Source organism: Pleurodeles waltl, chromosome 3_1, assembly GCF_031143425.1.
Source record: "Pleurodeles waltl isolate 20211129_DDA chromosome 3_1, aPleWal1.hap1.20221129, whole genome shotgun sequence".
Lineage (NCBI taxonomy): Eukaryota > Metazoa > Chordata > Amphibia > Caudata > Salamandridae > Pleurodeles > Pleurodeles waltl.
In genome coordinates, this window is record NC_090440.1 from 209,983,143 (window position 1) to 210,011,135 (window position 27,993).

The 27,993-nt window shown below is 45.0% G+C and overlaps 1 long non-coding RNA gene across 1 annotated transcript in view; it reads left to right on the forward strand.

Moving 5' to 3' along the window:
- The first annotated feature begins 3,468 nt into the window (after positions 1 to 3,468).
- LOC138283944 (uncharacterized) overlaps positions 3,469 to 27,993 on the forward strand; it is a 152,923-nt gene continuing 128,398 nt past the window's right edge. Inside the window, exon 1 of the long non-coding RNA XR_011201325.1 lies at positions 3,469 to 3,550. This is a non-coding gene — a long non-coding RNA (uncharacterized lncRNA). The remainder of the gene's footprint in view (positions 3,551 to 27,993) is intronic.

Below are 27,993 nucleotides of genomic sequence, written 5' to 3' on the forward strand. Positions count from 1 at the left end.
CACTATCCCTCCTCGTATGTTCACTACAACCAACTACAGGTCTATCCTATGTGCACATTACCGTACAGTTGATTTGCAATGTTTGAACCTTGTTAAACGAACACATACTTCAATCATTTGACATACTTTACACTTAACGTTTTTCAATGTGTATTTATTGAAGTGCTATGGAGAAAAGGGGGAAGTGCAATAGGCTGGGGTGATGATGGAGAAAAGTCCAGTTATTGTTCCAGTCTATTAGTAGCGCAGGTGCATTGTCCAAGGGGACATAGGAAGGGGAGCAATGGCAGTTCAAAGTGGACAAGGTGACAGAGTGGGACACAAGGGTGACAAACAGGAGAGTCTTATTTCCGGACAGGGTCTTGGCAATAGTCTTTGGCTTCTGCCTGGATTGCAGGGAACATTTGCCGGGTGGTTCTCCTTCTGCAGGGGGAGGGGTGCTGGTGGCCTGTTGGTCTTTTGGTGGGGCCTCCTCTCCACTAGCGGCAGTGGAGGTGGAGGGCAGTTCAGTAGTCTGGCTAGTGACACTGGCCTGCTGTTGTAAGACTGCCTCCCTCATAATGTTGGCTATGTCTGTGAGCACCCCTGCAATGGAGACCAGGGTGGTGTTAATGGCCTGCAAGTCCTCCCTGATCTCCTGGTACTGTCCCTCCTGCAGCCGCCTGTTCTCCTTCACGTTGTCCAGGATCTGGCCCAGTGTATCCTGGAAATGTTGGTATGCTCCCAGGATCTCGGTGAGTGCCTCCTGGAGAGTCGGTTCCCTGGGCCTGTCCTCACCCTGGTGCACAGCAGTCCTCCCAGTGTCCCTGTTGTCCTGTGCCTCTGTCCCCTGAACCGTGTGCCCACTGTCACTGACCCAAGGTCCCTGATTGTCTTGGGTGCGAGGTGTGCCTTGGGGTCCCTGTAATGGTGGACACACTGCTGATTGACGTGTCCTGGGGACAGAGGCATGGGTACGCTGGGTGGGTGCTGTGTTGGTGTTTCCTGAGGGGGGAGGCTCTGTGATGGTGTGTGACTGTGGCTGGGTAACGACTGTCCAGAGGTCCCTGATGGGCCAGGTTGGTCATCCAGATCCAGGTGACCAGAGTTGCTGTCATCACTGTGGGCCTCTTCTGTGGGGGGACTGGATAGTGCTGGTACCTCTTCGCTGCTGACATTGGCCGGGATACCTGTGGGGATGTAAAGGCAGTGTTATTGTTTCTGTGTGTGACATATTGTGCATGGGTGGGTTGCCCTCTTTGGTTGAATTTACCCTGGCAGCTTTCACTTGTTTTTTTTGTTTTTTTTTGGAGTTGGTATGTGGTGGGCTAGGTGATTCTCCGTAGGGTGTATGCTTTAGTGATATGTGTCCATGCAGGTCTGTGAGTGGTCGCCATGCATTGGTATGGAATGCAGGGCTTGGCACTGGGATGAGTGAGATGTGATGGTGGGGTGTGTGGAAAGTGGTGGAGTGATGGGAGTGAGGGTGAGGGTATGTGATGGCATGCAGGTAGGGGGGTGATAGTAGTATAGAGTTGACTTACCAGAGTCCAGTCCTCCTCCTACTCTGGCCAGGCCATCAGGATGCATGATTGCCAAGACTTGCTCCTCCCATGTTGTTAGTTGTAGGGGAGGAGGTGGGGGTCCACCGCCAGTCCTCTGTATAGCGAGTTGGTGTCTTGCTGCAATGGAACGTACCTTCCCCCGTAGGTCGTTCCACCTCTTCCTGATATCATCCCTTGTTCTGGAGTGCTGTCCACGGTGTTGACCCTGTCCACGATCCTCCGCCATAGCTCCATCTTCCTTTTAATGGATATCTGCTGCACCAGTGCTCCAAATAGCTGTGGCTCTACCCTGATGATTTCCTCCACCATGACCCTTAGCTCCTCCTCAGAGAATTTGGGGTGTTGTGGTGCCCTGGGTGTTGTGTGAGTAGTGTGGGTGAGGGTTTGTAGGGTGATGTGATGGGGTGTGTGTTGTGAGGTGCGTGGGTGGTGTATAGGTGATGGTGGTGTGTGGCCCTGGTCTTGTCTGTGGTCGTGGTGTCTGTCTCGTGCCAATGGTTTGTAGTCGTAAAGGGTTGTGGGTAGTGTAGGTGTGTGTTTTATAGTAGTGTAGGTGTGTGGGTGTGGTGTGGGTATGTGTGTCAGGTGTGTGTAGTTTGAATTGTCCAACGTGGTGGTGTTTTGTTTGAGTATGTGTATTTTGAGCGCAGCGGTATGTACCGCCAATGGTTTACCGCCATTGAACGTACGCCGTGGTGATTCGTGGGTCATAATGTGATAGGCGTAGTTCTGTTGATGTAACGGTGTGGGTTTTGATACTGCCAGTTTATCACTGACCTTTAGTGTGGCGGCATTGTGTGTGTGGCTGAATGGTGACGGATTGGTGTGTGTGGCTGAATAGTGACGGGTTGGTGTGTCATAATATGGTGAACGGACATCTGCCGCCGCAGCAGTATGTTGGTGGCAGTCAGAGTGGCAGTAAGTGGGATTTACCGCCAATGTCATAATGAGGGCCTAAGTCCCCAACTATATCACTGCTACTAGATAATAGATATAGATATATATATATATATATATATATATATATATATATATATATATATATATATACATATATACATACATTCATATATATTTTCAGGTTATGTAGATTTGGAGCTAGGAATAGTAAATTCATACTTCCTGCCCTTATCTTTCCGATATTATTTGCTTCGATATTCTGTCCTCCATATTCTTGTACTACCATATTCTGGGCATCGACATTCAATAGTACAGCTATTTGCAAGGTTATCTGTTGATGGAGAAGTTAACTTGCACTCCTCTTTAATTCACTGTTTACACCTGGAATGATTACAAGTAACCAGTGCTTAATTTCTAAAAGCAATAAAATTGAATCAATAGTTTCCTTAAATGCCACTGGTGCTGATGATTAGTGGAGGTGGCAACTACCAAGGTTGAGAAATACCAAGGCTCCCTAGTCTTTTTTCCTCCTTCTGCCTCTTTGTTCCACCACCCTACACTTCCTGTCTCTGTACCTCACTCTTGGAGGCTCTTTTTATTCGTACTTTGTCATTGTGTTTCCCCTTTCATGTCTTTCTCCTTATCCCTCATCCTCTCCTCTTCGCCTTGCTGTCTCTTGCCCTGGTTCAAAATTTACATCCACCATCTAAAACTGCCTGCACAAATAAAACACTGCCATTGTTCTTAGTGACATATTCGTCTCCCGGCTGAATTGCAAGTTTAGAGATGTTTGTATTTTCTTGTGCGAATAACAAGTGGTATTCTTCCCTTAAAATGTAATGTTAGTCCCATTACTGACCACCCACCAGAATCTCCTCATTGTGGGGAAGCAGACGCTTGCAGAAGATATAACACGTACAGAACCATATCTGGCCACAGTATGAGATCCGCTGCCCAGGTAAACTGTACCTTTAGCAAGGACGTCATCACTTTGCTTAAAACTCATGTGTGTCTCCCATTTCCGCAGGCTGCATCCACTGGCTGTGAGCTTGCAGAGGTATACCCGTCAGGACACTGTCATCCAGAACTACCTCATCCCAGCTGGGGTAAGGGACTAAGCAACCTATTGATGTTTCTTTGCACTGCACCTCCCAACCAAAGCATGTCCAGATTATGTTTTTCTTAGTGTGGTGAAGGGTGGAGAGCAGAAATAATGAATGCAGTGATATTCTAAGGCAAATAACAACAATAATAATAACATTCTTCTTGATAATCGGGTTCTTATGCACACTTTTTGTAAACAATGGGAGCATTTCATAGTTTAAACTGTCTCATTACCACGAGGCGTGCATGAAGTTATAAAGACATAGCTTCACAGATTCTATTAATTTGTTGAAACTTTGCCAGTTTTGTGAGTTATAGTAGTGTGTGAAGTTGCAAAGTTGCAAAGTTTGGTGTCTCACAATTGTATGAAATATTTAAAAACTTTGGGTAACTACGCATTAAACATAGTTTTGAAAAAAAGAACGATGGCCTGCTAAGGGGACCTAGGGTGGTGGGTGGAAGCCTGGTGCTGCTTGGTGGCTTTCAGCCTATCTCCTGCTCATAGTTCCTCAGGAATTCAAATTTGTTTGGGTCATCTGGCTGAGTAACTGACCGAAACCCACAAGAAGGATTTTCTGTCCCAAACCCCATTAGTCTCGGACGGATTCCAGGACTTGGTTGGTACATTGGCAATTTGGTAGTTCGCCTTCATCCTCACTGCTGTGCCCCATATGCTGTCCCTACAGCTCTTTACCACACCAGCCAGTGTTCGTTTGAAGGTCCAGCCAGCTGAGGCATTTTAATTTCCTTTTGAAAGATATTAGATGGGAGATGGGATATTGTGTTCCAGAGAGGTCCCCTTTGTAGATCAGGAGAACGTGCACCCATGCCTTCAGCAAGCTGTAGTGTGTTCAACCTCCCCCAGTCCCTCACATCAGCACATCGGATGATCATTGGTGTGCGCTGAGGCCTTTCCATGATACGGAGTGAGCATAGGTCTGTGATCGGAAGTGCACACAATATGCACATTATAATTGCAGGCCCATTCCAATTTGGACAAAGACATAAGGAATTACTGAGGGAATCAGAAATTCGGGTCTGAATCCCCAAGTAAGTGCTAATTTCCCCTATACTTCCACATGGAAATCGTGACTGTTTGCAGCAGCTGTAATTTTTGAGTGAAAGTGTTTCCTCAGTTCTTATAATTCTGATGGGGCTGATAATTGCTCTTACTGACCCATTCAGATTAAGAGGCCGCTCGCTCATAATGAGGGCCAAAGATTGTCTGCAACTTGATAAGAAAGATGGGACAGAACCTTCCAGTCATTGTGCAAAGATTTTCTGATGCCCCACACAAGTGGCAACCTACAGGGTTGGGATACTGACCACCAACTCCACTTAACAGGTTTCAGTGTGGCCATAAACCTGTGGTAGAGTAGATTAGCCCGGCAGGAGGGTCTGCTTACATCAAAGTCGCAGGGAAAATATGAATGAATGAATGAATTACGGCATTTTTAAAACGCAGTGTTCAATGAATCACTTTCTTGCCACTGAGAAAGATCTCTACATAAAAAGAAAAGGCCATGAATCAAAAATGGATTATCCTAACAGACACATTTCTAACTTCCTAAAAAAAGTTACTGCCCTCCATAAATCGCATGTATCTGGGTACCTCATTCCAACCCTAGCTGCTATTGTTTTCGTTTTATCATTACAAAGGGCTGATTGGATGGATTTGAGCTATGTGTAAGTCTAAGAGGATGAGGGCGCTAAACAACAGGGAAACCCACTAAGAAAATCCACACTTGAAAATACACATGAGACAATATTTGAAGTACAAACCACGAAGGGTTATTTATAAACTAAAATCATTACAGAATACAAAAAAGAAAATGGTTAGATGGGCAATTCATGCCAGTGAGAGGATAAGGTCAGGTTAACCACCACTAAACGTGTTCTAAGTACAATATCAAATAACAGTCTTTCATGGAGTCTGTCTCTATAAGTATGGGAAAACGCTTTGGCACACAATGGTTCTTATAGCATTTTAGCAGCAGAGATTAAAGCCCTGGCCATGGAGTGAAGTGCCACCATAGCTTGCACCCTTAACAATCCAACAATACAAACCAATTATTGTAAACAAGTTTTAACCTAAATACAAGTGAAAATGACATTGTATTACTAAACAAGGGCACATTTCTACTAGTAAGCCATTAAACTTGTATTTTGAAGCATCATATGTATGTCCCTCCAAAAGGCAGGAACTTTTTTCCTGCCAGCTCATAAATTGTTACAGAGAAAATAAGCATCACAACAGAATAGGGCACATTTCGACTGTTGTATGAAGTAAAGGAAAAACACTGTATAAACGAAATCATGTACTGGGCAGAGAATTATTTCCCACCCAAGAGAGCTAGCCTAAAACATGGGACTCCCAAAAGGAACTTGGAAGAGGAACTCAGAGGAATTCAGAATTTCGTGGGCTCATATTTCCTGATTCCAGATTTAAACGCTGGGGTTGTCAGGCCATCAAGGCTCTTGTGCACTAGGCATAGTGCTGTAAACTGGGTATGCTGGGCACCAGGCAGCCTATGCAGCTTACGTCTAGAATTTGAGATATTATAAAATTTTGTAAATCCACACGCTACTCAAATGGCAGTGTCAGGGATTAACTGCAAATAGGCAAGACGTTTGCCTGATAATCCTGGATATCAGGCATTGGCATAGTGAATCCTAGAGGGAATGGAGGCTGCCACTACGATGGGTCTATAGTTGAAGGATTTACTGTTAAGACTCTGCCTCAGAAGTTTGAGCTGATAGGAACAGGTATACACTGTGGTTTGACTTTGAGGTTTGAGTTTGCTCAGAAGGCTAAAACCAAATGTTTTGACTACATCTGACATGTGCTAGGGAGGTACCCTTACAAGGAGGCCACAAATCACCTCTCCATGATGAGCGAGTCCCAGTCCTTAATTTGTGCTTGTTGTTTCCGGTGCTGAGCACCGGCACTTATTTTTGAGGGTTGGGGCTTATTCTTCAGTCTCAAGCATTTGCTGTGAGCAAAAGACACATGGGAAAGACGGAGGAAGGGAAAAACGAATAAGCGTCACAAAGGGAGAAAGTAGAAAGCTGCCAGAGTGAGCTGAAGGGGAAGGGAGTGGCTTTATGTGGATTGAAGAGGCCCGAGATGGCTTCAGGATTACGCCGCCTCAGTAATCTGGGTTCGCACATTTAAATACAGCAGCTGCATGTTTAAGAGGAGGGCTTTGGGCACCAGCACCTTTTTATTTACAAATTAAGCACTGGCAAGGCCACGATCAGAATCTCGGTTTTCTCTACACTGCGTTTGTTAATACATATCCATGACTCTACAGCTATAAAACAAGGATTAAAGAGGTTCTCAACGGCATTCAGAGGCGTATCAAAACTGTACATGAGCTGAGTATCATCAGCCTGTCATACACACTCTAGTCCAAAGGAACATTTCATGTGAGGGCGAACATAAATTTTAAGTAAAAGAAGGAAGTGAGGAACCCTTAAAGACCCTGTAGGTGTCCTTCATCTGGTTCAGTTCTGAATGGGAAGAGTTCCAGAACTTGGGTGTTATCCTTTAAAAAGGACGCAAACAAGCTTAAGGGAGAATCTCTCAAACCAACATCCGGCAAACTCTCTATCAAGATCAATTGTATTGAAAGCTGCTGAGAGATCGATCAACAAAAGATCTGCTAGATATCTCTTAGCTATATTTAATCTGAAACCATTCATAATAAATACTAGTGATGTTGCAGTCTATTCTAGGTATTAATGGAGCCTTGGTATCTACACCTCAATATCTTGGTGAAATCAAAGATATTTCTCCATTGCCTTTGTTAGTCGACTTGAAGTACTGTAAGGGTTTAAACATCAGAACTACATCTCCAATTTGTGAGGCAAATGTGACTCCACAATAAGGACAAAGAATCAGTCTTTTAGAATTTAATGGGTTAATTATAGGATGTTAGAAATAGGGTCTTTGGTTGGCAGTCAGGTTACCCCTTGTCCAAGTAAGGACCCTCACACTAGTCAGGGTAAAGGAGAATCACCCTCAGTTAACCACCTCTCACCCCTTTGGTAGCTTGGCATGAGCAGGTAGGCTTAACTTCAGAAGCAATATGTAAAGTATTTGTACCAACACACACAGGAACTCGGTGAAAACACTACAAAATTACATAACACAGGTTTACGAAAATAGGGAATATTCCTCTAAACAAAACAAGACCAAAACGATATAAATCCAACATTCTCAAGTCAAGTTCTGAATTTAAAAAGCAAAAGAGTCTGAAATCCTTTAGAAAACAGTGAGAACGGTGTTAGGGCTAAAAAGTACCTGGGTAGTGTCAAAATAACACCGCGCGGGCGAGTGTTCATCGGAAAAGACCAGCGATGCGTCGATTTCTCACTCACAAGCAAGACCGTGCATTGTTCCTCCTCTGGTCGGGTCGGTGTGCGTCATTTCTCCTCTCCTGCAATAGAACGATGCGTCGATCCGGACAGGCACCTCGTGTCCAGGCAGGCTTTGCATTGTTTTTCCCCGCCCAGCGATATTGCGTTGAAAATCCAGTCACACAGTATCACAAAACCGTGCTGCGTGGGGTTTGCGTTGTCATCAGCCTCTGTTAGCGGGTGTTGCTCGTCGTTTCTCCAGCCACGTTGCGTAGATCTTCCAGCCACAATGCAGGTGGAGCGTTGATTTCAGCCCGGAAGCCGGCGATGCGTCGTTTATCAGCCACGTCACAGAAGGTGCGTCGAAAATTTCCCCACACAGCGATCTGTGCATGTATGTTTAGTCTTTGGTTGCCAGCTTCACCTTTCAGGGGCCCAGGAACAGGAAAGGGCACCACTTGGCAGGGCAGAAGTCTCAGCAGAGAGTCCAGGTGCTGGCAGGGGAAGTCTTTGATGGCCCTGAGACTTCAACAACAGGATGCAAGCTCAGTTCAAGCCCTTGGAGATTCTTCACAAGCAGGACTGCACAACAAAGTCCAGTCTTTGTTCCCTTTCACAGGCAGAAGCAGCAACTGCAGGATAGCTCCATGAAGCACAGTCACAATCAGGGCAGCACTTTTCCTCAGCTCTTCAGCTCTTCTCTTTGGCAGCGGTTCCTCTTGGTTCCAGAAGTGATCTAATTTTCAGGAGTTTTGGATGCTCTTCTTATACCCCTTTCTGCCTTTGAAGTAGGCCTACTTCAAAGGGAAGTCTCACTCGTTTGTAAGATCCTGCCTTGCCCAGGACAGGCCCCAGACACACACCAAGAGGTTGGAGACTGCATTGTGTGAGGGCAGGCAAAGCCCTTTTCAGGTGTGAGTGACCACTCCTCGCCTCTCTCCTAGCACAGATGGCTCATAAGAATATTGAGGCTACACCCCAGCTCCCCTTGTGCTACTGTCTAGTGAGAGGTGCAAAAAAGCCCAACTGTCAAACTAACCCTGACAGGGAAGCCATAAACAGGCAGAGCCACAGAATGGTTTAAGCAAGAAAATGCCTACTTTCTAAAAATGGCATTTTCAAAAACACTATCTCAAAACCAACTCTACTAAAAGTTGTATTTTTAAATTGTAAGTTCAGTGACCCCAAGCTCCACATGTCTATCTGCTTCCAAAGGGAATCTACTCTTTAATCATATTTAAAGGCAGCCCCCATGTTAACCTGTAATAGAGAGATAGGCCTTGCAACAGTAAAAAACAAATTCAGCAGTATTTCACTGTCAGGACATATAAAACACATTAGTGTCCTATCTTAAAACATACACTGCACCCTGCCCATGGGGCTACATAGGGCCTACCTTAGGGGTGTTTTACATGTAAGAAAAGGGAGGGTTTAGGCCTGGCAAGAGGGTACACTTGCCAAGTCGAATTGGCAGTTAAAACTGCACTCACAGACACTGCAAGGGCAGGTGTGAGCCATGTTTAGAGAGCTACTAAGGTGGGTGGCACACCCAGTGCTGCAGGCCCACTAGTAGCATTTGATTTACAGGCCCTGGGCACCTCTAGTGCACTGTACTAGGGACTTACCAGTAAATCAAATATGCCAATCATTGGAAGCCAATTACACATACATTTTACACAGGAGCACTTGCACTTTAGCACTGGACAGCACACATCAACAACCTAGGAAACGAAGGCAAAAAGTTAGGGGAGACCACGCAAAGGATGCTAAGTCTAACATAGGATATTAAGCCATCAAGTATAAATGCAAAAATAAACAAGTTCACAAGATACAGCAATATAGTTTACAGGCTAAAATGTCTCAGTAAATTAAGACGTAATAAAATGAGATATAGAATCGTAACAACCACAACACAAATAAGGCAAATAGTCGCAATAAGGTGTTCAATAAAGAACTTTTACTTTTCTAGTCTAAACATAGGTTATAGACACATTTAGCTAACAAGGATTTATATCAGGGAAGGATAGAAGATGTCAGCATAGAGTAGAACCTTTGCAGACGTTCAGGAAAATAATTGAAGTGTTGAGCATGAAGCTCACTCAGAGGAAGTCCAGCAGAGAGATCTGTTCCCCCTCAAAGTCAAGGGAAAGTCTGCATAACTAGATATGGAAACACAAATTAAATATATCTGTAGCTACAAAAACATCCATATCTTCTTTTCACCACTAAGAACCAACCAAGCAGCTGAATATAAAATATTCCATAAGTTCCCATCTCATCGAAACTGGGACTGCAGTCACCAACCTTGAGAACCCCACCACCCTGGTACACGATGAATGGAAGGCCTCTTTTGACCAATATTTTTCTTAGTTTGTTGCTAACTTCCTCCCTACAGGCCTCTTTATCAGTTGTCTAATACAAAAAATAAGTCTTTCTCTAGCTAACAAGAAGCATGATAACGCAACTGCAAAAGGAAAAGTTAACACACAAGAAAATTTAAGAAAGCATTTTCAATCGAGGCCTTTTGTAAAGTTTAGTCTTTCAGCATTAGAATGGATATGAAGAGATAGATAGATAGATAGATAGATAGATAGATAGATAGATAGATAGATAGATAGATAGACAGACAGACTGATGGACAGACAGACAGACGGCTTTGTGCTGCAGTGAATATACTTTATTGAGTCGTTTAAATGTAACGCACGTTAATGAAGTTAAATCACACATTGGAAATAAATGTCATATGTGTATATAAGTCTGTATTCATGAAGTATTAAGGATGACACCTAAATTATGTTGCTCCAATCTCCCCTCTGACGGCTAGGATAGCCATCACAATGTCACAGGAATTGTATCTCATGAGACCAGCTCAAAACCTTGTTGTTTTCACCATCTTATATCTTGTGTTTTCCAGATCTCATCATGAAACCTACACAGCCTCTCCTACAATTCTATGTTCCTTCTTTTTCTTTCACTCCCATTCCATGTTGTCACTTTATCCTTGATTATAGACACTTGTACCCCTTGGAAATGGCAAACAAGTTGATCACACAGATGGTGATAGCTGTAAGGGGTCTTGGCATAGAATCTAGAATCCCATGACCTAAGTTCCCAAATTATTTGCCTTCTGCAACAAATCCATTTCCAATTGCTTCCCAAGCACCTGCATCTTGTAACACTGACAAAATCTTCTTTATTACAGTTATGTTCTTAATGAATTATTTATCTCCTCACCTCTTAACAGGTGTCTAGGTATAACATTGTTAAACCTTCAACACCTTACAGTCTCTGCCCTCCATGAGAAGGATGTTTAATGCAAGGCAGTTTTGTAGAATAAATACACTGGATAGCTATCATCTCAGTGATGATGGCCAGCAAAGATCCAGCTGTACTGGTAGCTAATCTATCTTGAGTTCTTTCAGAACCACTCCAACTGAAGGATCATTGCACCAAAAACATCTCATACAATTTCATAAGCACCACTACTACATTTTGATCTACCAGATTATCCCCAAATCGGGTCATTACAAGGTTCCACATGAGAAATATTCCAGAAAAACTATAGCCAGATAACAGGTGCCATACCAAGTCCTAGGCATTGAAAAATAAGAATTACCATCCAGGGGATCCTCATCAATGGTCTTAAGCACTGAAAGAGCCCCACCCATGCTTGCAGACACCGGAGCACTTCTAAAATACATATATATGTTGTACATACATGAATCTAAAAAAAATATTTCTACTCACAAATCCAGTTTATACACAGGCTAAGAAGTCCAAATTGAATTTTCATTTTAAAAATATACCATTTACGTTCATATAAGTCACCATATAGTATAGATGAACATAGCAAACCTTTCACAAATTTTCTTTAAAAAGAAAAGAGAAATGAAGGACAGAATTAGCCAATAAGCTGCAAGTAGTACAGTTAGCTAATGCAACTGGCACTGTACCTTTAAGAACCTCACATTACCGTCAGGATCCCTTTCCTGCCCAACAGGTGATAGTTAGGTCAGGTCATTTTTATGGGACAATACAGGACCCATGGTAAAATCTAATGAGGACTATAGTAATTCTTGTCTAGGGAGGAGGGACAAGGGTTGCTTATGATTTTGATGAGGATAACCCTGGCAAAGAACTACAATTATAGATAAGTAACTTTTCTTTCTCTTCCAGGGGATCCTCATCAATAGCTGTAAGCACTGAATAGAATAGCAAGCTAAACCCTCAAAGAGTGGACAAGAAATAGATACATATGGCGCTATGCCGTTAAGGTTAAGAACCTCACAGTAACCTCAGTATCCCATTATGCCCCACAGGTTACAGTTAGGTCAGTCAATATTTCAGGCTCTGCCTTTTTGGCAAATATTCAGAGATATCAGTTATTTAAAACGTGTTTTCAGGTGTTTACTTGACACCCTTTTAGGATTCGAGTAATTTAATACTTTTTTTCTGACTAAAAGTGGTCATTTTTCTGTCAAAATGTCTTCATTTTTTGTGAAGTAAACCACCTGTGGTAAGAGGAAGATGGCTCAAACTGATTCAAGCAGGGTCTGTATCTACTGCCTTTAAGAAGATCACCATCCTAGTCCAAGCAGACACTGTAAAACACTCTCCAGAACAACACTGAGACAGAGAAAAAATCAGACTGCACTGACTACAGAGAAACAGCAAGAAAAACAATAGGAAAAGACTGCTGGTTCCTCAAGAAGTCATGGTGAAGGTCAGCACCAGGGCACTTTCCTCCCACTCCAACGACTCTCCTAGAAGCTTATTCAAGAATAGAAGACATCAAGGGGAGACATACTGTTCCCAGTTGCCGAGAAGTATGACATACAGGAAGCTTCAAAGTCGACATTGAGGCGCTGTTCAACATGAAGAGATCACTGTCAATTGACGTCTAGGCATGACCAATACCATCGCCGTTGAGTCCCTCTCCGTTGACAACACCATCAACGTCAACGTTGAGGCGTCCACCATCAACATCAAAGAAACTGCCGTCAAGTGACTCCTGTTGACATTGAGGCTTCCTCTGCTCGCATCAAAGACACCACCAAGTTCAACATCAAACCAGCCACTGTCGATGTCAAAGACACTGTCACCTGCAGCAAAGCTGCTCCCTGACTTCACTGTCACATCAGTTGTGGTCAAGACCAACATCTGTGATGTCAAGCTCTGAATTTTTATCACTCCACTTGTCACCAAGATGGAACTTGCAAGACTTAAGTAAGCGGGTTGGGCTATTCTCAAACATATTTGCCCTCACGGAACACACCAGAGTATGTCCGTTCTTTCTCACTGTCTCCTGGGCCTGTCTCACCTCCAGAACTGTTAGGAGAAGCCTCTACTGCTCTGTCACCAGTGAGACAGACATCTCCTCCAAGAAAATTGAGATGTCCAAGGAGAAGGTATCAAACTAGCTCCAGATCTAGAACTAGATCTAGAAGACCCTCTCCTGCAAGATATGCCTCTTCTCATACAAGACAATCAGATCACCAAGAGTCTCAATCTCATCATTAGAGATATTCCCCTTCAACTACCTCACAATCTTCTATAAGGGGCTACTCTCCAATCCTAACACACACTCTTCCAGTTAGAGTCTCTTCAGTAGACAATCTCTCCACCTTCACTGATGTATTAGTGAGAATTACTACAACATTGAACATCACAATATCCACCTCAATTATTTCGACCTCAGTCCCCTTTAAGGCTGTACACCGAAGAACCTCTTCTGGATCCCACCTGCTTTTGGTCCAAGGGGCCTGATTCACCTAGACGTTTGGTCTAAGTTTAGACCAAAAGTGTACATTTATGATTTTGAGGTATTCAAAAGGTAAGTTACGAGCAATATCTTTATGTTCGCACTCCGTTGGGTCATCTGCACTTGGGCCGGATCATCTGACACTGGGCCGGAATCACTACATGCACCTGCACATAATCAATCCCACCTGTAACCCAGATTCAAAAAACAGATCCAAGCAGAACACAAGCAAGAGTCTGGTTTCTACACAACCACACTGTGCCTGCCTGCGCTACATCTCCTGATGCCATTCTACCCACTAGGAGGAAAATAAACTATACAGAGGAGGAGACTACCATGATCCTGAAATTTATTGTGAAGAACTACAAGAGACGGCATGGTCTCCCACCCTACAGCAGCAGTTCCTCACAAAAGGCAACCTTATGGCAGCAGTTTGCCACAGCAGTCACTGCATCTGGGGAGGACATCCAGACCATGAATTACATCAAGAAGAAGTGGCAGGATGAGAAGAGGAGGGTGAAAGAGAAGTACACCAGGGTATAGGTGGCCAGAGCTCTCCCGGGTGTACAAACTGGAGCCCGCCTCTGACACACCCCACTTCAGAGAGATGTCCTCTCCACCATAGACCCCCAACTGCTCCATGGGTTGCCTGAGAGTGGTGACCGCAATGTGGTGCCAGGTAATATGCAATGATGCTGACAACAACACCAAATGAAAAATGTTTGTGACACTCAAAGAATGTGACCATGAATGTTGTCCCAAATAAGTGCAATCTGCATGGTGACTCAGACCCTCATATGCCTCAGCTAGTCCATTACACAACAAGTACCAGAATTCTTTGTGATGGCATTTGCAAATTACAATAGATCAGTTCCAAACAGTGACCCATCACTGCTGCCTTATCCACTAAACACTGGTGCATAGCAATAGGTAACCTCCTTCATTCCTTTACCACTGCTGTTGACATGTAGATGCAAATGTGTAGTTATGCAACAGGTTTCACATAATCAAATATCTTGGTCATGTCTGATGACCTTTCCCTTCTGTCGCCACATACAGCCAGAGAACAGTCACACAATGGAGCACTGATCTCAGCACCATCAGGGAGGCAGAATCACAGAGCAAACAACCCATACCATCAGCACAAACTGGTACATAAATATTACAATGGGGGGCATTATCTCCTATATTGTTACCAGTAAACTCATAATTATATTACATAGAATTTATGAACAGTGGCAAACCTGTAAAAAGAACTAGGAAATGTTGTGTATCATGTGTGTCAACTAGTATGTTAACTAACACACATATCATTGTAGGCCCTGTGACGTTGTCCAGAAAGGAACAGCCTGCAGTGACATCTGCAACATTTATGGGTATGACATCTGGTCAGGCACCACACACTGGGCGGATGTCAGACACTGGTAAGGATACATGAAAATGACTTTACCTTATGCTTTTCCTCCTAAACTGTGGTATAAATGTCAGCGGTATGTGGTGTGTGTCTCATGTCACTCTTGTCAGTTATCCTCATTTGCTCATATATGGCTCAAAACAGTATACCACATTCTGACAAGCTGGGCAATGGTAGGTCAACCAAAAATGTACATCCACAGTACCTACCTGAGGGTTCATATTGGCCCTCATGTAGGCTGATTTTGCGTGGGTCAGTACAGCAAGCCTATATGTTACAAGTCAGTATGCCTCACCTCACGAGGTGTAAGGTGCTTGTGCCTTCCCAGGTATATATGATTCTGTCACTCTGGGGAACTGTCACAAGTGTCTCCATTGTTCATGGAATGTCACTCAAGTGGAGAGTGAGGCAACACAGTGATTTGTTCAGCCATGATGCAGTCCAGGAGGCCTCTTCAAACCATGCACAGTGGCTTGTTGTGGCCTCAGAGACATGATTTACAGGTGTGTGCAGCTGGAGTTTCCCAAAGAGTGATCCTCCAGTGCCTTAACGGGCTCATACATTTGTCCCTAATTGAACACCTCAATGCCACAGTGTGAGCTATTGTGTGCAGGGGTACACAACCCAGGTCACATCAGTTGATGTGAAGATATTTTGACTCAGTCTCAGTGTTGTACCCCATCATTTTGTAAGACAAATACTTAGCTTGTTGCAACCTCTGTCTCACAGGTGGTAAGGACGAAGACTTGAGTCTGGAGGACGGACCATCTACCAGTGTCAGACACCAGGCAATCCGAAGGGAGAACCCACTTCTCTTCCAAGCTGCCTTGTCAGCTGCCAGAACAGCCCAGGAGGAAGAGGATGAATTAGAGGAGGAGATAGAACAGGGGCTGATTTCAAGTGAGGTGGAGGCCATCCCCTGATCACTCTTGTTGGCCCATGCAACTCACCAACAAAATCCTCATTTGCTGTGGTTGGCATGGTGCCTCATCCTACACCCCAACAGATTGCCCATTCCCAACACACCCCAACCCAAACCTCACCTCTTCCCAGCCCACACAATCAGGTCATATGTGTTGGTTCCCCTACACAGTCCAACTCTGACAGTGTCTTCCAGGCATTCTCTCCAACATCCGAGGGAAATGCCAGCCCTGGAGAGGAGCAGGTAGCTCCTAGGCACAAATCTACTCCTCACAACCTCCCACTTGCCACCCCCTGCTGGTGGACCTACTGGTCACATCAAGGCCATCCCAGGTGGAGAGGGCTGTCAAATATCCATGATAGAGAGTAGGAGGAAGATTTTTTCCAGCAGCAGTAAGATGTAAAGCAGGACATTTGTGACATAGGGGCTATACTGTCTAACATGTGTACCTCACTAGGGGACATGTGCCAACTCCCACGGTTGGTACACAGAATGACCCAGGTGTTGGAGAGGATGGATAGATCCTGGCAAGACATGGAGAAGAGGCTGGATGACATCATGGTCATACAGAGGGAAGATAGTGCAAGACATGATGCATTGGCTATGAAGGTGATGGAGGGGATACTCAAAATTATACCAAATCCTTCTCAGGCAATGCATAGAGAGGAGCCAAGACATCTACCTGCACCATCTCACTCCCAACCACTGGTTAGAAAACCTGCACAGGGCCCCCAACAATCCACAATGGGAACACTCCCCTTGCACACACCCTCCACTACACAGTCATGTCTTCTCCCTGTACCGGGTCTGACACCCCTGTCCAGGCAGACCCCTACTCTGTACAAGGTCTGACACTTCATGTCCAGGCAGTCCCTACCCTGTACAGGGTCCAAGACCCCCTGTCCAGACAGACCCCCACCCTGTACAGGGTCTGACATGCCCCTATCCAGGCAGACCCTGACACTGTAAAGGAAACACCACCCGCTGTGCAGGCAGACCCCCACACTGTTCAGGGAACACCACCCTCTGTCCAGCCAGATCCCCACACTGTACATGGAAACCTTCCCCTGTCCAGACAGACCCCACACTGTACAGGGAACACCACCCCCTGTCCAGGCAGAACCCCCACACTGTACAGGGAATCCCACCCCCTGTCTAGGCAGACCCCCCGAACCCCATACAAGAACTACACCCACCTGCAACTCAGAACCTCAGGAAACACACCACATCGCAATGATCTTTACCACCAAAACTGAGAAGATGCAAGCGAAATCCCACATGAGCACTGTAACATATGTTTGCGCAGCACTTTGTAAATGAAAGACATATTCCACATTTAAATTGAGTTGGGCATTAGTTGATGATGGTCAAATTCTAAATGTGGCTGTAGGCCATTGATGTGTCAACAACATGGGTAAGACATGCTCATAATTAGAACCATCTGTGTATAGTTGTGTCATGTGGAAGACATAGCTAACCAACTACACATGTACACTTCCATACCTTGGTTCCAGCACAGACAACGAACTACACAACACACTTTTTTTTCTTTTTTTTATATAACTATCATGGTAAAGTAAACAAAAACCACCCCAGTTCAGGCAGACCCCCACACTGTACAGGGAAACCACCCCCTGTCCTGGTAGACCCCCACAGTGACCAGCAACCACCAACCCCTGTCCAGGCACACCCCCATACTGTACAGTGAACCCTACCCCCTGTTCAGGCAGACCCCCACCCTCTACAGGAACCACACACACCTGCAACTAAGAACCCCAGGAAACACATCACATCACAATGATCCTCACCACCAAAACTGAGAAGACACAAGCAAGATCCCCCAAGAGCACTGTAACATACATTTGCACAGCACTATGTAAATAAAAGACATATTCCACATTTAAATTGAGTTGGGCATTAGTTGATGCTGGTGAAATGCTTAATGTGGAAGTAGGCCATTTATGGACATGCTCATCACTAGAACCATCTGTGTACAGTTGTGTCACGTGGAAGGCATAGCTAACCAACTCCAGATGTATACTTCCATACTTTGGTTCCAGCACAGACAATGAACTACACAACACACATTTTTTGTTTTCTTTTTTATAAAAATATCATGGTAAAGTAAACAAAAACCATCCATTAGGAAGGGAGCAACTAAATCAAATAATACTCTTCATGAAGTAGGGGCAGGGGACATGGAGGGGGTTGGACAAAAACAAAACACATCAGGAAACATCAGGGAAATCAGTCTGTGTACAAGGGGCTAATTAAAAGTCCAGTCAAAGGATAATGTCCAGTCAAATGTCATCCTCCTTTTTTATGGCAATCAGATCCACTGCAGTGGTGTCCTCTTCTTAGTTGGCCGTTGGAGGACCTGACATCCCATGGAACTGAGAAACATGGGGATTATGAGAGGCATGGGGCAAACAGAGTGGGAAAACAAACATGGAGGGTGGTATGTGAGGGACGGAGGGACATGGCAGCCATCATGTCTGCACCCAAGGATGTGAGGGTGGCATTGATGCAGCAAAGCCACAAGCATTCTCCTCTCGGGACCTACGCAATTCCTCAAGGATCTGCTGTAGGAGCCGAGAGGAGATACCCTGTTCTCCCTCAGATGCCACCATCCCTTCATGGGATGCAACCACAGGGGTGACAATACAGGCAGGGGTTTGGGTGGAATATGAGGGGTGTGGAGTATCGGAGACATGGGAGCTCCTTGTGGGACTGAGGCAGGCACTTGGAGGGGAACTGGTGGCGGGGGTCAGCTGGGTGGCCCTATGTCCTTGGGGCTCCATGTGGTAGGGAGGGATCAGAGGCAGGCCCAGGTGTAGAAATTTTCAGCTCTGGGGACACCTCTGCCAGGTCATGTTCTTCAGTTTCCAGGGGAGAGGTGGCGCCCCTCCTTCCTCCCTGGCCAGAGGTGTCCAGTTCAAGGATACACCTCACAGTTTCTGCAAACTCCACCCGGTCATTGTTTGATTCATCTGTCTAGCTGGGTGCATTCCTCCTGCCTGTAGATGTTCCTGGTCCTTCCTCTTCCTTAGACGAAAGAGGCTGCGCCCACTGATATCCCCAGGAAGCTCTTCTCGGTACCTGGTCCTCTCCCTGGGTAGTCTGTCTGGTCTTCCTGGCCCACCGGGTCCACTGAAATAGAAATGAGAACATTATGTAGTTGGTGTCAAAATCAAGATAAGGTACATGAGTACAAGAAGCAAGTGCTGACCAATTCTAGGTGATTTAGATCTCAAATGCATGTGTCCTATCAATGAGATGTCCAGATATAACTCACACATTGACATCTGTCACAACTGTTGTTGGTATATCTTTCTGTAGTGACAAAGCCTAACCTTAAGCATGATTGCAATATCTAGGCCAGATCCTCAAGGGCCATAAAAGCTGTATGTGTGAAAGATTGGACAGAAGTTCAAATTTACCTAAGCCATTTGGGCTAAGGGTTTCCTGTCCTCGCTACCCAGTCATCTTCACAAGTCAGTCTACAAGTGGAGATGGGACACAATCGGGATGGAGCTGTTCACCCCGAAGCATGTGTCTATAATCACCCTGTCAAGTGCAGACTTGAAAGTCTCAAACGATTGCATGCCATATGCTGCGTAGCATGGTTGGATTCCACATAAATGCTTGAATGGGTGTAAATGTTAAAACCAGCCCTTAGTTCTGACCTTTGCTAAACTGTGAGTACATGTATGGAGGATCCCTGAAACTATCAGCCAATCTACATGGCATGTGCTACATTTGGCAGGTCAAGAGTGCCTGCTGGTGCTGTACACCAGTTGGCACGTGTGCAAAGTTGGCTCAGCTAGCTAGATGCTACATAAGACATTCAAGCCACTTTTGTTAAGATGTGCATGTGTTTAACCTTGGAAATGTTGGAACAATTTTGTGTGAGACAAGTATTCCAAAGTTAGCCATAACTCCAAGATACATGAAATAATACTTTATACTGATGAAACAAACAGCATGCAACATGTTACAGCATCCAACACAAAAAAGAAACTCTTGACCCTACACTGGACAGTGTCAGCACTATCCCTTTGTCATTGCACCTAGCAGTGATAAGGCCCTTGCTTCACCAGTCATGGTGTTGGCATTGCATTTCTTCATATAAATGCAAGAGTGATGGCTATTTCCCCTGTAGTGTTCAGGACACTGCAAGTCCCAGGATGCCCTTTGATCAGTGCTTCCAATATGATCCCATGGGGCATTGGCCTTATGACTGCTGCAGCAATTGCCCAGAATGTGTACACGGTGACATGTGATACATGTTGGTACAGCTCAGTCACCACTCACCCCTTGCTACCAGACACAGTATGCAGCCCATGCACTTACCAGGTCTCTGCTGCTTCAACTCTTCCAGCTGGGCATTGAGGGTTGGCCAGGTTGTCCTCAGGACCCTACTGTACAGTGACATTAGGCGGGCTGGTGCACATGGAGGTGGAAGGACTGTCCTAATAGTTCTTGGGCCCTCAGACAGGCCCAGCGTTTCAGGTACTCCCAGCGCTTGCAGCATGTGCTGGCCCGCCGGTGGTAGATGCCAACTGCACTGCAGCGCTGCAAATTCTCCTCCCAGAGTCGGGCACACCCTGCATTGGCCAGCTGGTCCTCTGAGTCCCCATAAAGCTGAGGGTAATTATCTAGCACCCTCCCAGCTAAAATGTCCAATTCAGCCTCACTAAAGGGGGGTGCCCTCTCATCAACTCCTCAGCCATTTTGGATGGAGTTAGGGTGAACAGAGCAGCATGATGGCAGAGGATCCTGTCAGTAGGTGAGGATGACTCAGATTGACAAGAAAATGGCTGCCTGCAACTTACTGTCATGGACTTCCTGCCTTGCATTTCCTCTGTGTCATTTCCTGTTGGATAGAATTGTGTTCCAGCCCATCTCCGGATTCTATGCCCTGAGGGTGGATTATCTGCACTCTGAGCATACGCTCCGCACTTGGAGCATATGATCAGCATGTAGGGCGGAGGCTCCACATGTGGGGCATAGAATCTTCAATCAGAGCAGAATTTTAAAAAGAAGACAAATATGACATATGCAAATATATATGAAGGGCAGGAATACTAAGAGAGGAAGGGAAGGTTTTGTAGATACACTCTACACTACAGCTCTTCCAAGCACAGTTTGGTCCTTTGAATTGCATTATGGTACATGTGGTCAACATATATTACTTACATCTCAGAAGAATGCCCTGTATCACCAACGTAGGTGCAGGTAGTGATGTCAATCTCTGGACACATAGAGCCAAGTACACCAAGGGCCAGAGGTACAGAACAAGGCTGGGAAGCCATAGCAGCACTGGCATGTTTGTCACCCGAGCCCCAACACAGAAACAGTAAATTTGTGGATCATGCAGGATTGCTGCTATGAAACTGGAGGCACATATTGCCAGCTAGTTCTGAACCAAAACACAGTAATGAGACCTGCCCCCTCCCCTTCAGCCCCCCTGACAAATGCCCAGTAACACCACTAAACAGTCTGGCCATACACACGACCTACACACTGGTGCCAGAGGCCCCTCAATCATTGCACATGGGGCATGATCACTACATTGTGAAATCAATAGCAGGAATTTCCCCTTGGTTACAGGTACTCACCTTCTGATATGGCACCTTCCCCCCAATGGGCGAGGCCCTTTGTGAAGCAGAGCATCTTGTGACACTGTTTAGGGAGGTCTCACACATACAGACAATTGATCCCAAGAGTCAATGAAGCCCTAAGAGCCGTTCTTCATCGCTAGTCCATGACGTTCATATGTCATTATGCAAGCCAATCTTTTGACTCTTGAGTACAGCTGTTGTATACAGACATCATGTATGGCTTGCAAAGTATTCTGAGGATAGCATATGTGGACAGAGTGTTACGAGTCCACCAATCATCATTGACAACAGATTGCAAACCACATGAAGGCCATGACACAACATGTTGTTCAGGTGAAAAAAGTGTCAACGAGCTGGTCACACACCTGCATACCCTTCCCTCTGTTTTATAAAATGGCCTTGTTGCCCGGATTAGATGAGGGTCCGGAGGTATGTGTGAGCCATGATTTAATCCTATGTTGTGCAAAACACAACAGGCTACTATAATCTTGCACACAACTTGAAGGAAGTACAGCAGCAGCCCACCATATGGTCAAACCATCTGAATCTGCACTCAATGATGGCTCCTGAACATCTGTGTGCCCTATTGTACCTCTGCTGAAGGACAGTGGTTGCACTTCTGTATGGTGTGAGGAGATGTGGGGAGAGCGCAAATGCAGCATCACCAGGAAGGAAAATGAGTGATATTTGTAAATGTCCCTCATGCATCTGTACAGTACATGCTGTGTCTGCTGGGGCATGTTTGTGGTATGAGGATTAGTGTTGTCTAATGGTTGTGCACATTTACAAACACATTTATACATATCATACTTGTGTGGTGCTTGGTACATACCCAGTAGCCACATGTTATAAAATTCTCCTGCTGCCATCTGCCAGGCAAGAGGTGACCTGCAGAACACATAGCTGTCATGGGTACCACCTGGGAACACTGCATGCACATCGATGAAGGTACTACTGGCATCAAATACACACTGCATGTTGATGGAGTGCAAGCAGTGTCTGTTGCAGAAGATGTGTGCATTACAGCAAGGTGGCTGAAGAGCCAGATGAGTGCAATCAATTGCACCCAGCACACATGGGAAGCGGGAAATGTGGTAGAAATCCCTAGCTACCCTTTGCCTTCTGGCCAGTGTATGGGGCATTCGTATCTGGTGAAAGCTCTCCTATCAATGCAGCTCATTACCTGATGCAGGTATCGGGCCTGGGTTGCCTGGAAGATGCTCATAAGGTCACCAGAGACCCTTTGGAATGGCCCGGTAGCAAAGAAATGGAGAGCTGCTAGGATCTTGAAATAGGCTGGGATGAAATAGGAGTGAGAGGTCACAGAGTCAAGATCCTGCTCCCACTCACAAACCATTTCCAAGATGATATCAGGGGAGAAACAGTATCTGGCCATGAGAATCCCAAAGAGGTTTATTCTTTGTCTTAAGATCCTCTCTACTCTCATCCTCCTTCTCCTCAAATAATCCTGTCTCATAAAAAGGGGCAAACCAACAAACACATTCAGTGACATGTTGAAAGATCTGAAAGGGTTTGTTTGTGACAGCTTTGCTTTTATGTGTGCAGCAAGGCTGGGCTTGGGTGTGGGCTGGAAAGTTCCAGCTGGGTGGAAGATGGTAGATCGCAACTCTCGATTTTGCCTAATTCAATACTATATAGTGCACAGAGCCTACCTTACGCCAGCCCGCGAGAACAGATACTTTGCCCGTGAAGATGTGGCCTGTCCCCGATGCCGCGAGATTGGAGCAGACTTGTTACACATGGTGTGGTCCTGTCCTAGCTTGGGCTCCTACTGGAGGGTGGTAATTGACAATTTATCTGATGCATAGCACAACGAATACCCTTCACATGGAAGGCATGCATTGTGGGACTATTCCCTAGAAGCAAACAACGCAGAGCGGAGGTACGCTTTACAGACTTAGGGCTCATTGTGGCAAAGCGACTAGTGACCCACAGGTGGAACTCACCAGATCCTCCACCGGTACAGGCCTGGAGACACTCTCTTGAGGTGTGGGCGGGGGCAGAGGGCACAGCACTGAAGCGAGAGGAGGTCCTGGGGCTGCAACAGTTCCCGATATCTACCTGCTGGGAGGGGCTGTTACTGCGGCTGCGTAACCTGGGAGTGTACCCAGTAGAAGAGGGACTAGACTAACACGGACGAATATCTGTTGGCAAGAAAATGCACTGTATGGGGGGACTGAGTGTGAAAATTGGCGAGATACACCATGGCACTGAGAGGCAGGAAAACTGCACTCATCAGACTTGACACCTGGCCCAACCCTTCCGCCAGCAAACCGATTTGTTGTAATGTGATCCCCACCCCGGCTTGGAAACAATCACATGCAAAATAATTGTACAAGTGTCTGATACCGGCAAATGTTACAGTTGTTTTTTCTTCTTTATTCAAAGGTTACTCTATATAAAGTTCATAATGTCTGCCTCCTTAACAAAGACACCTCAGTTGAAACTTTGTGACTGAAACAATGTTACGCCACCGAGCGCTGTTAAGCGACGCGCTGACTGACGGACGCTAAATATACTATTGACCTCTCAAGCTGCACCCACAGAACAGAGTAACAATGGTAAAGCACACTAGACAATAAAAACAACGCAGGATGAAAACCGCAGGTAGCACAGCAAACGAGATAAACACTTGAACAACTGCAAGTATATGTTGTATAATATGCTGCATCATTGTGTTACCAATTTACCAACCAATACTTAATGTTGTAAACACTGCGCATCATACTATGTTAAAATTAAACTAGTATCAAAACATGAAACAATGTAATGATAAAATGTAAATAAACAGATTCATGAAGGAAAAAAGGCTGCAAGTAATACTGTACATGAAGGGAATATGATAGGTTATCCACTCCGCTGCTGAGGTAGACAACTGTGTACATATGTAACAATCCTTAGCATCCATAGTATCAATACATTCGTAAAGCAGGTTTGAATAAGCATTTGAAGAAAAATCTCCACTTAAATAAATCTACATGTAATGCCTTAAAATCAAAAGTTCGCAAACTACCAACAGTAGAAGCAGGGATCTCTTAGAAATAGGTTTAGGCTTGGGTTTAATTAGTTTTGTAAGGGTTGATGAATGCAGTCCTACAAGCAAAACAATTAGCCCTTCAACAATGGCTATTAATACACCAGCCACTATTAATCTACGTCTCTTATGGTTAGTAGCTTCCACAAATTCACTACAATCGGACCATTGAGTAAAAAGTAGCAGCAAACGGATTCTCTCTGTACATTTCTACTTGTACAAATGGAAAAACTGTATTTAAAGATAAAATGGTATTAACTTAATTAAAAAGTTATTCTTGAGACTTCCCTAAGCTTACTATGTCTTCTTCTAGAATGACACCCTTACTCTGCTTTTGCAACCTCAGGCTTAGGGAATATTCTTCATTCTTTCAAAGAAAGTTAATTAAATAGTCTCTAATTGAAATGAATGTCAATGTTCAGTTCAAAGATCAGATCAAACATAGCTCTGGTCTGATCATTCAATGGTAAAACGTATTCAAATCAACGTTTTACAACAAATTCTGATTCATGGTGGTTCAGCTCATGCTGCATTTTTATTGTCCAGATCACAAAACACCCTGTCGCTGTCATTTGCACAAAGTACATCCACACAAGCACCAAATACCTCTGACAAGGCACTCAGGCCACTTACATAGTGATCTTTAGATTCCTCTGGGACAGTATGCAGTATACATTGCCTCTCCCACTCTTGCCTTTTCGGCCAGTCGTCTCCAGTTCTAACTCGGCTGGTTGCACCACTAGGCCCTTCACTAGGATCAAGGTCACTTTCCACTTGCATCCACAGGCCAAGACTCTCTTTCTGTCTTGGCTCTAGACACCCACCTATCAAGACCCCCTCAGGCCAAGGTTGTGCTGCTGCAGGTTTTTGGACTGCCACTGAACTCTGAGGCTCCTGCCTGTTCTCTGCACACTCCTTAGTTTCTTCCAGGTGCTCCTCAGTTCTCGTTATTTCAGGCAGGGGCATCATCACATCATCAAAGGGACACTCAACTCCCTGAGCGTAAGCTGCATGCACCCAGTTGCAGAGACTCCCGCATTTGACAGCAGTATTTGTCACAAGAATGACCTCCTCAATGAGGTTCTAACACGGATTCCAAACTTATTCCTTCACCAAGACACAGTCTCTGGGACTAAGGTCATGACACTGCTGCTGGTGCGAAAAAGCGGTAGCAGCTCCAACCTGGTGAGACACAGAACACAAACATCAGCCAACCCTTTGCAATAATCGAGAATCATGTCATCCGTGGTATTTACAAGTGCATTTGCAGGCATTGCAAGCAATCTCATTGCTCAACCCATGATAATTTCATGGGGAGACAGTCTTGTCTTCTGATCAGGAATCGTGTGTAAACTCATCAGCACCAATGCCAAAGCATCTGGCCACTTCAGTGATGTTGATGCACACACTTTGGCTAGTCTAGATTTCAGTGTGTCATTGACCTGTTCTACTAATCCAGAAGCCTTGGGCCAATAGCTACAGTGCAGTCTCTGCTCCACTTGCAGTGCTGCATACAGTATTCTGAGGGACCCATTTTTAAAATGAGTTCCATAATGTGAAACCAGTGAAGTCGGGAAACTGGACCTGGGGATCATCTGCTGCAGCAACTTAGCTTCAATGAGGCTGTCATTTCTCCCAGTTGGGTAAGCTTCGACCTGACAGGGAGAAAATACACACAATCACCAGGAGGTATCGCAGCCCATTAAGACACAGGCATCTTGATAAAGCCCAGTTGCATTCTGCTAAATGGTCTACCTGATCTCCCTATGTGACTCAACATCACTGGTGTCCTTCTTCCTACATTCATCTATAGACACACAACACGTCTGTGACAAAAACTCTTAGCCATCAACCTGAAGCAAGGGTTGAACCAATTCTGTCAGAACAGCCTCACCATGGCATCCCTCTCAACGTGTGCAGGACAATGAAAATGTCTAGCCAATGGAGACAACAAGCTGTCTGGCAATACAGGTTTTCCATCTGTTGATACCCAAATTTCATCAGCCCTCTTGAAACACCCTGCTCTGAAACAACCCTGCATTTTTGCCTCTGGTACGTACACCTGCAATCTCTTCACTTCTTTCTAAGCATCAGCCACTACCAACAAAAGGCTGTAGTTCATCTCATTTTCAGATTAATTGACATATTCTCCATTAAAAGCTTCGGACCCATGAGCACAACGCTGTGCATCCTCATAAGCATCACAGTTGCAAACTATCAGATAGTCCTTTCACTCCTGTGTGATGAATAGTTTACAACAGTAATTTCTTTCCATGACATACTCCCCATTGTGAATAGAGGATCCTGATGTCATAAATCCCCTTTAATACCATAACTGTTCAAAATCATGGACCACACAAAAGCCATACTGACGTTCAGTAAACATAGTCACTTTCAATTGTTCTGAAATGCAGCAGGCTCTGGTAAGAGCAACCTGTTCAGCCACTTGTGCAGACGCTAGAACTCAGAGACCGGAAGCCTCCACTTCCCCTTCAACAGAACAGACTGCATAAGCAGCTTCTAAGGTTTCCGCCTCATCTCTTCAGCAAGAGCCATCCACAAACAATATATAATCAGACTCTGCCAGGAGCTTATTTAGAATATCTTGTCTCTGCTTGGGTTCAATGATATCCAGACAGTCATGTTCTACCTCCCCATCATCAATATAATCTTTGGGAAATGTAGCAGCGTAGCAGAATTTAGTAAAACACACCATTTGAATGTAATATTTGCAGCAAAGTGCATGTCAGCAATATCGTGACAGAGTGGCCCACCATGACAGTAAGAAGGTGTCCTATGACTATACTATCACATCTTTCAGTGCTGGCACCTACTGCCACTACAGCATAAGGTAACCAGGCAATAATGCGGATACAGGATCAAGAGTAGCAAAGAAGATTTCTTACAATCAGGCATTCCTAGTGCTAGTGCGTGACACAGACATTCTCCCAGCTCCAGGAATATAGCCAAACAGTTGTTTTCCTATTGTATCAGATCAGACACATATGCTTGTGTGTCAGCCTTTGTTAAGGCTTGGCCACTAGAGAAAAGCTGGGTAACCACTGTCAACAGTAGCCCACCACTCCCAGAAGAATCCGGACTTCTATTTGGGTTGTTAACATATCTGTTTTTAGAGTCACAGATATTCTCTCTTGTCACACCTTCCTCTTTCCTTTCTCAAAATGGTGTCCTACATATAGAACTTCTCTTTGACAGTATTTGTAACTTGCTCGAGGGCACTTTCTGCCCATTCTCAACGAAGTGGTTTAGTAACACAATAGTACCTTGTTTAACGCTTCCTGAGTAT